Source organism: Hydra vulgaris, chromosome 02 (genome assembly GCF_038396675.1).
Source record: "Hydra vulgaris chromosome 02, alternate assembly HydraT2T_AEP".
NCBI classification, from domain to species: domain Eukaryota; kingdom Metazoa; phylum Cnidaria; class Hydrozoa; order Anthoathecata; family Hydridae; genus Hydra; species Hydra vulgaris.
In genome coordinates, this window is record NC_088921.1 from 13,735,387 (window position 1) to 13,748,721 (window position 13,335).

The window sequence follows — 13,335 nt, forward strand, 5'->3', positions numbered from 1 at the left end:
ATTTTGGGTTGACGCATTAATTTATATATTTTTGTCTCCACAATTAAGATTAAAGCTTAAATGTTTCAGTTGGAGACCTGGTAATAAAAACAGTGAGACGAACACCACTAAATCAGAAATATCTGTAAATGTTGATGAAAACGTTTTTTAACAACATATTTGCTTCCGATTTACCACCAGTAACAACTAGTTTAGTTAAATATTAACAACTTTTATCATTCACTATAAGAACTTTTGCAACCACATTACGCTAGAACTACCAAAAGAAAAAAACAAAAATGTTAGAAAATTTCCTATCAGTTAGGAAGTAAATGGGGCCTCAGCGTTTCTTTGCTTAATCATCCTTGTTGAAAAATTTTCCAATATTGTAAATAGTGTATCATTAATTTAGTAACTAAAATATAAGTAATGTGACGTAGTAACTGCAAAGCTGGTCATCGCTACCAAATGTTTTAATAAAGCAATGCTACTTCCAGCTTCATTAGAAACAAGTAACAGCCACACAACTTCAAGTTCTTAATTTTTAAAATCTAAAAGTTGATTGCATGCTTTAAAGACAATAAGTTAAGTTTTCAAACTTTACATCAAGTTTTGGATAAGCATTTATGATTGTGTTTTGTGAAATTTGTAAATATGTACTTGCCAGTAAGAAAAAATAAATTTAAACAATCCTTATTAAAAAAAAATGTTTACATGACCGAAGATATATTTAGACAAAATTAGCCAGTAATTATTGCTAATAAAAACTGAACGCAGATAAAGGTTTGAATTCAAAATTTACATACACAGTATAGGTTCATGGTTTCGTTCTGGTTATACACTGGACACGAAGGTACACAGTGTACTGGTCTTTCTAAAAACTAGATTTTATACTAATTAAATTTAAACTACCATTATATATTGATAATATAACTAATTCTTAAATTTCTTCAGCTTCCCTCCCCTTCCTGACCTCATTGCTCTTGAAAATTAATGAGAGAACCAATTATCGGCTAATTTTCGTATTAAAAGTAATATATAGATTTCATATAACTCATAATAAAATAAAATCCTTTAAAAGATCATTTTATTATAATTTTTTTTAACCTTTTTTGTTATCTTTTATATTTTTTATTACGTTTAATATTCTCTTTATATCCAATTAAATAACAATTTAAACATTTTATCCAATTACATAATAACATAAACAAAAAAAACAAAAATTTTTTTTTATATTTAATAATTATTTTTTAATTTACTAATATATAAGTGTGATTGCCTAAATAAGCTTTAAATTTGAAAATATTGTAACAAATAAAATTTATTTGATTTCAAAACTATAATTTGTATAAATTGTATTAGTTTATAAACTTTATAGTTCATAAACTTTATATTTATAAACTTTTTGTAACTACAAAAAGTCAAAATTGCAGTTAATTTAATAAAAATCCCGGACGTTAATGGTTTGACGCAAACAATATAAATATTCAATATAAATATAAATCAACTCAATATAAATATTGACTCAATATAAATATTGGACAAGTGGTGATTTGTCCAAGTTTTTCAGGACAGTTCAGGCGGCCAATTGTCCGGGTTTCACCCGGAAAAATGAATTTTTCGCCGTTATAGAATGTTTACATTGCATATAAATGTATTAAAATTAATGGCCGGAGCATAATAAAGACACATATTTATGTATCTTTATTTTTTTATTTACTATGCTCCACTGAAAATGTTTTAGAAACATATAAACAAAAATTTTTAAATAAATTAAATAAACTTTCACAATAAATATAATTACTAAATGAATTTTTAACTCGATTACTTAAATTTCTTTGATAAAAGTTGAAAGAAAACAACGAGTAGTCATTAGGAAACAAACGAGTGGGAAAGAGTGACAAACGAGTAGAAAAGAGTGACAAGTGAGTCCCTCAAGCATTAGTCCTTGGACCACTGCTATTTGTGCTTTTTGTCAATGACTGTTTAATGAACAAATTATACGCCAATGATAGCAAGATCATGAGAGTTATAAACCAAACGGATACTAACACCGCTGTAAAATGGTTATACAACTGGCTTATGTACTTCAAGGTTTTAATAGTAATTTTTTTAATAGTAATCTTATTCAAGTTTGAAAGTTCTTTAATAAACACATTTGCTATTTTAAGACATCAGATACTTATGGAAAAATAACTAATAAACAATTTAGTATTTTAGTATTATCAAGTTGTTTTTTTATTGACAAACCAAGTACTTATTGCACATTCCAGTTTTTTTGAAATAACAGCGATTTCCATTCTGTTCTAGACCTTAGGAGTTAGGAAATATGAACACATTCAACCCAGGAATAGAACAAGTTAATTAACTTTGTTCATTTTGTTCTGCTCTTGAACAAAATAATTAAAAATTTATTCCTGTTGCACAGCTTGGGGAGGATTGAGCCTTTCTTTCATGAGTAGGAGTGAACAACGGCTCACTTGTACTTAGTGTAAGTTTTACTTTAAAAAAGTGTTGTGAAAGTAAAAGAAATAAAAGAACGTCTACATATAGTTTTTGAGATAGCAACTATTAAAAAAATTAATATTCCACAAAAGTGGTATAAGGACTCAATGACAGGCATCGAATGGATGTACAAAAACGACATCCAGATTTGTCCCTTAAAACACCTGAAGGATGTACTCTTTCAGGAGCAACATCATTTAATTCCCAAAATTTAGTTTTTTTTTTATAAATTACATGAAGTTTTTGCAACATCACTAACATATACAAATGAAACAAGGATTTTTAAACTTTATGAAACTGGAACTGTTACTGTGCAGAACCTTCAATAAGTATTGCAATTTTTAATAAATTTAGTTTGATAATATATTATATTAGTTTGATATTTTTTTATAAAATAATATTTTTATAAAATATTATAAATATTAGTTTGATATGTTTTTATAAAACTTCTTGATTTTTTTTTGCAAAAATACAAATGCTGAAAGAGGAAGCCTTGTCACACTTGTGTAATATCAGTGCTTTTGGACAACATCTTCCACCAATACTTATTATTCAAAGAGTTTAAAGGAGGATATGTTGTTAGGAGATTGCTCAAGATCTCTTGGAATTGCATGTAAAACAGGCTGGATGAACAATGAAATTTTTATAAATGTTATGAATCACTTTATAAGATTTTCATCGAGCACTAAAGAGAATCCATTGTAACTAATATACAACAACTGCTTATCCATAGTAGTAATAAATAAAGTAAACGAGCATAGAGTGACTATTTGACATTACCACCTGATTCCAGATACAAGTTACAGTCTATTGATGTGGGTGTTATATATCATTTAAAACTGCATATAGTGCAGCAATTGATTTATGGATGCTCCATTATCATGGAAAAACCTTTATATTTTACCAAGTAGCTGCTTGTGTAGGACTTGTTTTTTAAAAAGCCATTACACCTTCTAACATTATAGTTGCATCTAAAAAAACAGGTATATTTCCTCATTATAGGAACGTATTTACAGATATTGATTTTATGTGCAGTTCTGTGACAAACATTTTTTTCAAAAATTTGAACATACTGGTTTTTGATTCAAATGATTTAAACATACCACTTCATTTTTATTCAAACATTCACTACTAATGTTGTCATGCTTGATCAGCCTATACCATTAGATTCTTTTATCTGACCTAAATAGTTTATAGGCTTTCTCAGAGCTGGAAAAAAAAAACTGTAAAAGAAAAGAAAGAAAGAAGGATTAATCCTCCAATAAAAATTTAGTCAAGGTTGCTAAAGAAATACAAGCCAGTTTACAGAATAATAATAAAAAGTTGCTTGAAAAAGATAATTTAGTACGTACTATATTTGAAAGGTATTATATTCGAATTCTGTTATAGAAGAAATTACTATCAGTTTTCTTCACAAAAAAGATGGTATTTTTAAAATAGCCATTTCACCTGACATTTTGACTGTCCCTTAAATGGATGTTAAATTAATACTACCTCGACCAATATTTTCCGGAACAAGTAAAAGACAACATTGCCATTACAAGTTTGAGATTATGTCTATAGAAATCTGAAGATTTTTGATGGGGACCAAAACAAATCTTAGGGAACCGCATTTCACATGCAAGTATAGCAAGAAAACACTTGAAGATAAACGGAAAAGTTGCTTCTTGCTTAAATGTGTCTTAAATTATTTTTATAGAATTTTAATGCTTTTGATCTAGTTCATTTTCAAGGAGTTGTAATTTACAAAGTTTTTTCATAAATCGTGCACTGTGGGAAGGTATGTCAAATCCCGCGTTTTACGGAACCGATTTTTGTGCTAAAAAACTGTTTCACGTTTTTAGAACTTACCGTTTAAGCAGTATAGTAGGATGGTGTTTTGTAGCATATTTTTTTAGAATTTTATATTAACTTAGAAGTTTTTTTAAAAGTAGAATAGTTGAACTTTTTTAAAGAGTATTTTTTTATTATATTGACGAAAGTTAAACGAAAGTTAAAGTGTTATTTATTGATATCAAAAAGTGTGTTGTACTTCTTGTGCTTAGTAAATGTTGAAGATATTATCTTTTTTTTTTATTGTTTTTTTTAAGTTTATACATTTTCTATGCACATGCCAAATTTCAAGAATTTATTTTAACTAGCAGATACCCTATTTTTACCCTCACTTTTTTTACCTAAATTTGCTTTTCCGACTTCTGTTTGGGGGAGAAGGGGAGGGGGTACTGAAGGATATTAAATATTCATTTTTATAAGCCAATAATAATAATTATCAACAAATTTATGTGATTTTTCTATACCATAATTTTGTGATATAAGTACTAATATTACATTTATAAATTATCAATGTAAAAATAACATTGATAATTTATAAATGTAATATTAACATATATATTAAATCAATAATGTTTTTTGCTCAGTCCAATCATATTATTACATTATTACATATTAAAAAGCTTTATATCATATAATAATATAATATATTGCTTTTTTATGTATTTAGATTATATCATATATTAGTAATATACTAATATTTGTCTAAAAATATATAGACATATATTATATATTTATAATATATTAAATTTAATATACTATTTATAGTATATTATATTTATAGTATATTATATATTTAATATATACTATATTATATTATATAATAAATATACACTATAATATAATATATATTTAATACATACTATATCAATAATAATTATGAATGATATGATTCCGATACAGCAATGACAGTCTTGCACAATAGCAGAATAGAAAAACTTAAAAAAAACATAAAAAAGGCTATTACTATTTCTTACTGGACTAGAAAAGAAAATTATTAAAGAAATATATATATATATATATATATATATATATATATATATATATATATATATATATATATATATATATATATATATATATATATATATATATATATATATATATATATATATATATATATATATATATATATATATATATATATATATAGTATGCAGCAAGTAGTGGAACGTGCAAAAAAATGTACTGCGAGTAGTGGAACTTTAAAAATAAAATGTACAGCGAGTAGTCGGACTTGCAAAAAAAATTTACAGCGAGTAGTGGAACTTGCAAAAATAATTACAGCGAGTAGTGGAACTTGCAAAAAAAATGTCCAGTGAGTAGTGGAACTTGCAAAGATATGTACACGGAGTTGTGGAACTTGCAAAAATGTGGAGTAGTGGAACTTGCAAAAATATTAAGTGAGTAGTGGAACTTGCAATTTTTTTGATAGACGAGTCTAGTTTACATTCACGTCGTGTCTATTGTTAACAATGATTATTATATAGTTTCATTAATGAAATTTAATATCTTAATCATTAACTAAAAGCCAAGATGTAAACTAATTAAAATAACATTATAAAACATTTTTTGTTTTTAAAATTTTTTTCAGGTCAGAGGGAGAACATTTTTTTCGAAAAATAATTTTTTCAAAAAAACGCGAACTACAAGAGTATTTTTTTAAGAATATTATAGACAAAAATTCAAATCAAGTTAGAATTCTCCACCTCAGTATATAAAGTCTAAATAGCTTTGAAAAACTTTTAAATCTACTTGAAGAAACGAAGAACCTTTTTAATATAATATGATTAACAGAAACGTGGATTACATCAAAAGATCTAAATACTAGTTTTCAAATTCCGCATTTTAATATTATTTCTTTGGAGAGACAAATAAACAAACGAGGTGCGGGAGTTTTAATTTATGCGCACGAAACTCTAAGGCTTGTACTTGAATGATGTAAATTTTCCGGCAAAATTTACCGGTAGAATTTACCGGTAAATTTTCCGGTAAATTTTAAATCGAGCAGAGTAAATTTTCCTTAAAAAATTTTTTTTTTTTAGCGAATAATAAAAACAAGTAAAAAAAATTTCAAAGTTTACCAGGCGGTAAATTTTCGAAATTTTCCGGTAAATTTTATTTGAGCGTTTCCGATAGCTACAAAAAAGTTTTAACAAATGAAATTGAAAACAACCGAGCAAAAAACTTATTGATTAATTGTTGTTACCGGCCACCTGCAAATTGCAAAACATCATTAAAAAACTTTAATATGAATTGTTTACTTTATAACAATGACTGTTAAGAAAAAAGTTTTTATGACACATTTTTTGAAACAGGAACAATCCCCCTCATGAACCGTCCTACCAGAGTGACTATAAGCTCAGCAACTTTATTCGATAATATTATTTCAGCTGATATTTTTAATAATGGCATGAATAAAGGTAGTTTAAAATGATATAACGGACCATTTATATAGCAAAAAACATTGACAATAAAAAAGTACTGAAAAAAGGAATTATTAATCAGAATAACCTTAATTTATCTTTACTCTATTCGAATAATATTAACATAAATGATAATGCAAACAACATATCGATGGCTAAACTCCAACACCACGTATCTTAAAAACTGGCTGTTTTGAGTTAAGTAGGAATAAGAAACTATGGCCAATTATACACCTGATTCTAACAACACTTATGTTAAATAATACCGGCAAAAGTGTTTAAATTAGGTAAATTTGTTTCCTGTATCTTGTTAGTTGGCAGAACTGAATTTTTACACCGCGTATCATGAATTGTTTACGTTGAAAACATGTGACAATATTTACCAGCTGGTTTATTTCAGGTAATTATTGTCTAATTTGTTAACTGTAATGCAGTTAAGTTAATTGATAACTAGCTTAGAAGTATAATGAATAGTTTTGAAGTATTCACTTAACCTAGATTTGTTGTTTACTATAGAAAAATTGCTTGTAAAATAAACGTTCAAGATACGTGTTGTTACAATTTAATTTGTATTCTTGCAGGTCCAAGATACGTGTTATAATAATAATATCTGCTATTACGTGTTGTAATATTATTATCTGTTTAATCATTAATGAACCAAATAGTTATGATAGCGATTTCATTGATGACGTGACCGGTTTGCTACAATAAAGAAGAAACAGTACGTAAGTAGCTTTTAAAATAAAACTTAAATTCAAATTTCTAAAGGCCTACTCCATAAAGTGATAGATAATAATATAAATCTATCTTATTTACCGGTAGAATTTACCGGTAAATAAGATAAATCTCTCTACAGAGCATGCAATCATTGAAATAGTAAATCAAATAACTAATGGTTTTGAAAATAATAAATTTACTTTAGGAGTGTTTCTTGATTTATCAAAAGCATTCGATACAGTGGACCATTGCATTCTATTAGATAAATTAAGGCACTACGGAATAATAAATAAAAGTTATTATTGGATTAAAAGCTATCTTACAAACAGAAAACAATATGTAAATAATGTCCAATCTGGAGTATTAAATGTCATATGTGGAGTCCCGCAAGGATCGATTCTTGGTCCACTTCTTTTTCTAATATATATAAATGACTTTTGTAATGCATCTTTAAAAATGAACTCGGTCATGTTTGCAGATGACACAAACTTATTTCTCACCAACAATGATATCAAGAAATTATATGCAGACATGAATATTGAACTGTGTAAAGTAAACAACTGGTTTAAGGCAAACAAACTCTCACTTAACGCTGAGAAAACAAAGTATATACTATTTCACAAAAAAACACAAGAAGAAAATCTTCCTCTCAAGTTGCCTAACCTATCTCTAAATGATAAACTAGTAAATAAGCAATCCAATATAAAATTCTTAGGAATCATTGTTGATGAAAAATTATCCTGGCTTCCACATATAATATATATCCAGTCAAAAATCACCAAAATAATAGGTTTGATGTATCGAGTTCGCTCCTACGTCAATAAAAATAGTCTTAAATTAATCTACTTTGGGCTAATTCATAGCTTCATCAGCTATGCAAACATTTCATGGGCAAGTACTCAAGCGGCAAAGATTAAAAAAATTTATAGTCTACAAAAACATGCCTGCAGAATCATTTACTCAAAAAATAGGCGTGAACACGCTAAGCCCTTAATGAAAGATATGAAAATGATGAATGCGTTTGAAATTAATATCTACCAGCATTTAATTTTCATGTATCGTTATAATCACAATATCTCTCCTATAAGCTTTAATAACAAGTTTAAAATAAATAAAAATGATAGCTATAATCTTAGAGCGAATATGTCCAACACTTATAAACTGCCTCGGATAATAAACAAATATTCAGAGTACAGCATTCTATATCGAGGTCCAAAAGTATGGAATACTTTTCAAAAAGGATTCAAAGGCACGGTAAATTCGTTAAGTTCCTTCAAGTTTTTAACAAAAAAAGAAATTTTTAAAATATAAGAAATGTTTTTGGTTAATCATACTTTGAATAATTTCTCATAAATCTGTTTTTGTTTTATTTCTACTTTTGTTGGTTGCTTATCAATTTTATTAGCGAATTACGCGTTTTATTACGATATTTTATTGAAATTTTATTACGCATTAACATATTACGATATTTTTTTGAAATCTTGTTATAGGGGCTCTATGAAAAGATTGCGATAACGTACTGTCATCCTCATCTTCTTTGAGCCCCTATCTGTTTTACTTATTTTATTTATTGAAATTTTATATTACGAAGTTGTAAAATCTTATATTATATTAAAACAGAGAAAGAAAAAAAAAAAAAAAAAAAAAAAAAAAAAAAAAAAAAAAAAAAAAAAAATACTAGCTCAAACTTAGTCGTTTACAACATTTGAAAGGTATAATAACAAGAAATAGTTTTGAACTTTTGGCTAGGCCACAAAAGATTAATAAATTTCTCTCATAATTTATCCATTAAAAATTAGTCTATAAAACAATAACAATACCCTAATATTTTTTCAGGAACTGAGCGGACGACGAACTACCTTGGAAGAACAAATATATTGAACAGCAATAATGATACAGGAAATCAAGCTTTTGAACTATTGATAAATGAAGCAGAAGTGATATTTAAGATAAGAAAGCCTAGGTATTGAAGACGTCCTACAAGAAAAAGTCATCCTCTCTGTCGACGAAATGGATTTGAATCATCCCGGGACAATCCATCATGATGTATTACGAGAAAACCTATACATATTATTGGTTGCTCTCCATACTTAAAAGATAAAGAAAAAACTGCTACAAACATTGACAATTGATTACAATAGCAATGATGAAGAACCTGATGACCCTAGTAACACAGATTTTGTGTTGTCAGATGATGAGATTATGCAAATTAGCCTTGAAAATGACTCAAATATTGGTCTAAATAAAAATGATGTTCAAAATATCGAAAACAATTCCAATGAATTCTAAGACCAACAAATTTCAAACGATTTAATTAACGACCTTGCAAGAAAACCTCAAGATGCCTTACAAAACTATGCTCAAAATATCGAAAATAATTCCATTGCAGACAATTTAATTTGCCAAGAACTTGCAAGGAGGATTTGTGTTCAGTTGAGGTACTTAATGATGAAGGCAATAATGACAAGAGAAAAAGAAACAAGCGGCCTGATCTTCTAAGGATATCAACGTTCACAAGAAACCAAGAATGATAGGAAAAAAGTACTTAAGCCATACAAAATTGATGGTAAAATTACAGTTAAACGAAGCGAAGAAAGAAAAATGGGACCTGCGTGTAATTCCAAAATTTGTAAAGCAAATAAAAAACGAAAATGTACTGAAATGTCAGGAGAGATAAGACATAATTTATTCAAATTTTTTTGGCAACTATCTTGAAAAAAAAAAACAAGTTTACATCCGCAATCACGTGAAGAAAATTGATGTACAACAGAAAACTGTTATAGATAAAATAAGCAGCAGGTCTAGTTCATTCAAATACTACTCAAGTCCTACTACTGGTGATTTAAAACCTGTTTGTAAGTAGATGTTCTTGAATACCCTTGGTATGAAAGAATGGATGGTTCAAAATCGGGCACCAAGTACAGTTGTGTCTCCAGACAACGAGGAAGCACAGCATTTAGAACAAGAAGATTGCGCCATTCTACCAAAAGATGTTCTCTCTACATCCACATTGAACAATTTGTAGAGATGTAGAGAGAAAAAAATACCACAAAAGAAAAAGATCCTTTCTGAATGGTTTGAAAGTTTACCAAAAGTCCCATCTCATTATTGCAGAGTATCCGCGTCGAAAATGTATTTAGAACCATTATGGGGTACAAAAAAAGATTTCTACAGATCATACAAAGACTTTTGCATTTCTCACAATAAACAGCATAAATCTCTCACTATATTTATGCAAGTTTTCGAAAAAAAGAATTAATCCCTCTTTGTTCCCAAAAAAAGATCAGTGTGGTACTTGTTTCCCATTCAATTCAGGCAATGTTTCAAAGTAGGACTACGATCAACATATTACTGAGAAAAATAGGACTCGAGCTGAAAAAGAACAGGACAAACAGAAGGCAGTTGATGGTGAAATATATTGCTTGACGGCAGACATGGAATCTGTTAAGTTAACCCCCATGACAAAGGCAAGTGCCATGTATCATAAGACGAAGCTATGTTCACATAATTACACTGTTTATAACTTAGCTAATAGATAATGCAAGTGTTACTGGTTTTCAGAAGTAGAGGGGGATTTATCGGCCAACACATTTGCCTCCTGTTTGGTTGATTATTTGAAGGAACATTTTTTATCTCCTTGCCGCCCCATTGTAGTATACACAGATGATTGCACAAATCAAAATTGTATACAATTTGTATCAAATGCCCTTCTTCACTTTGCCGTCCAAAATAATATCAATGTAACTCAGAAATATCTAGTAGAAGGGCATACGCAAATGGAGGGGGATTCGGAGGGGGGTTCAGTACATGTGAGGATTGAAAATAAATCAAGGGAAAAGATGTGTACCTACTACTTGACTATGTAAAATATACCAAGGAGGCCCGGCAAACTCCCTTCCCTTATGAAGCTGCATACTTGAAACATGACTTTTTTGAGGATTTCTCTAATATAAGCTATTACAACTCAGTTCGACCAGGAAGAAAGAAGGGTAACCCATGTGGCGTTGATGTTCACTGTTTTGAGTACCTACCCACAGAAACGATTCAAAAAAAATTATCTTTTGATGGAAGTTTTGTGGACTTGCCTAGAAGACCAATCAAAGTTGAAAAAGATGAGTTACCTATACAGCTATTTAAGGAAAGGATTCCGCTTACATACACCAAATGGAAACATTTACAAGACTTGAAGTATGTCATCCCAGAGGATTACCATCACTTTTATGACTCTTTTCCTTACAAGAAATAATTTTGTGAAGACGACTGCAGGTGTTGGAGGACACTTAAAAGTTACCCATTAGAACACCAAAGAAGATATATGGGGTTACGTAACTGTTTAGCATTACTATTTTATAAAAGACTGCTTTTTTACAGTTTTAAATGCTTTTTAGTTAATAAATTGTGACCTTTTTCATTTTAGACAATGCAGTTTTATTTTCGACTTCCACTCTTAAATAACACTTATCTCAGACAAAACTCTAGGTCAAGTCCACGTATCTTAGAAAATTGCCCATATTTCAAAGTAAAAACTTATTTTAATATAATCAACATTTTAAATAAACAAACAAAATAATTTAATAACTTGAGTTTTTTTATTTTTTTATTTCTGTGGTTTTTTTTGAAAAATATCACGTGGCTTTATCACGTTTGGCTCTCCTGAAAAGTCGTGATTTTTTTAGATACGTGGTGTTGGAGTTTAGCCATCGATATATGAAACTTTCTTCAAACTTTCTGTTCTATATACGACGCTAACTTTCCAAAAGTTTTCCCATAGTTGAAATAATAGCAAAATCTAAGAGTTTGAATTCTACTTGGATTACCAAGGGGTTTAAAAAATCTTCCAAAATCAAGCAGAAGTTGTACATAAATTTTCCGAAAACAAAAACAACTGCAAACAAAAAAATTTACAAAAAATATAAATATTTGTTTGAGAAAATTTATAAAAACTTAAAAATAAAATTACTACTCAGAATTACTTAGCAAATAAAAAATAACACTAAGCGGATTTCAAAAGTAATGAACAAAATTACAGGAAAACAAATAACAGGCTTTGATTTTCTGCCACAAATGATTAAAATTAATGACACTAGTATATTTGAACCAAACGCAATATCACATGAATTTAATAAATTTTTTACTGAAATAGGTCCTAAATTATTAAATAAGATTCCTATCACCTTCCTATCAAACTTTATTTAGTGACCTCTTAGTACTCTTGGATAAGTGCATATGCTTTGATAAGCCATCCTCTAATTTATCAATTAAAGAATTTGAAAAGGCGTTCAAATCCATTCAAAAAAATAAATCATGTGGACCAGACAAAATAAATGGAAACACAATGAAACAAATAAAATGGAATAAATGGATTATAGATTGCGTTTGAGCAACTAAAAGATTGCCAAAGTTACGCCTGTTTATAAAGAGGGTGACCAATCCCAAATAACTAATTATCGCCTCACCTTTGTACTCTCTGTATTCTTAAAAATCCTAGAAAGAAATAAGCGCAACAGAATATATAAATACCTTGCCAAAAATAACCTACTCTATGTTAATAAGTTTGGTTTTAAAAAGAATAGCTCAACAGAGCATGCAACTATCCAATTTGTAAATGAAATTTAAAAATCTTTAGAACAATCAAAATATACCAACCTTTTGAAGGCCTTTATCAACCTATCAAAGGCCTTCAATACGTTTGACCATTACATCTTACTCGAAAACCTGAAACACTATGGAGTAAATAACCAAGTGTTAAGGTGGTTTAGAAGATACTTAAAAAACTGAAAACAATTTGTTATTGGTAATGAAAACAATTATTTAAATATAACCTGTGGAGTTCGACAAGTTTCAACCTTCAGACCGACTTATTTTAATCTATATAAAC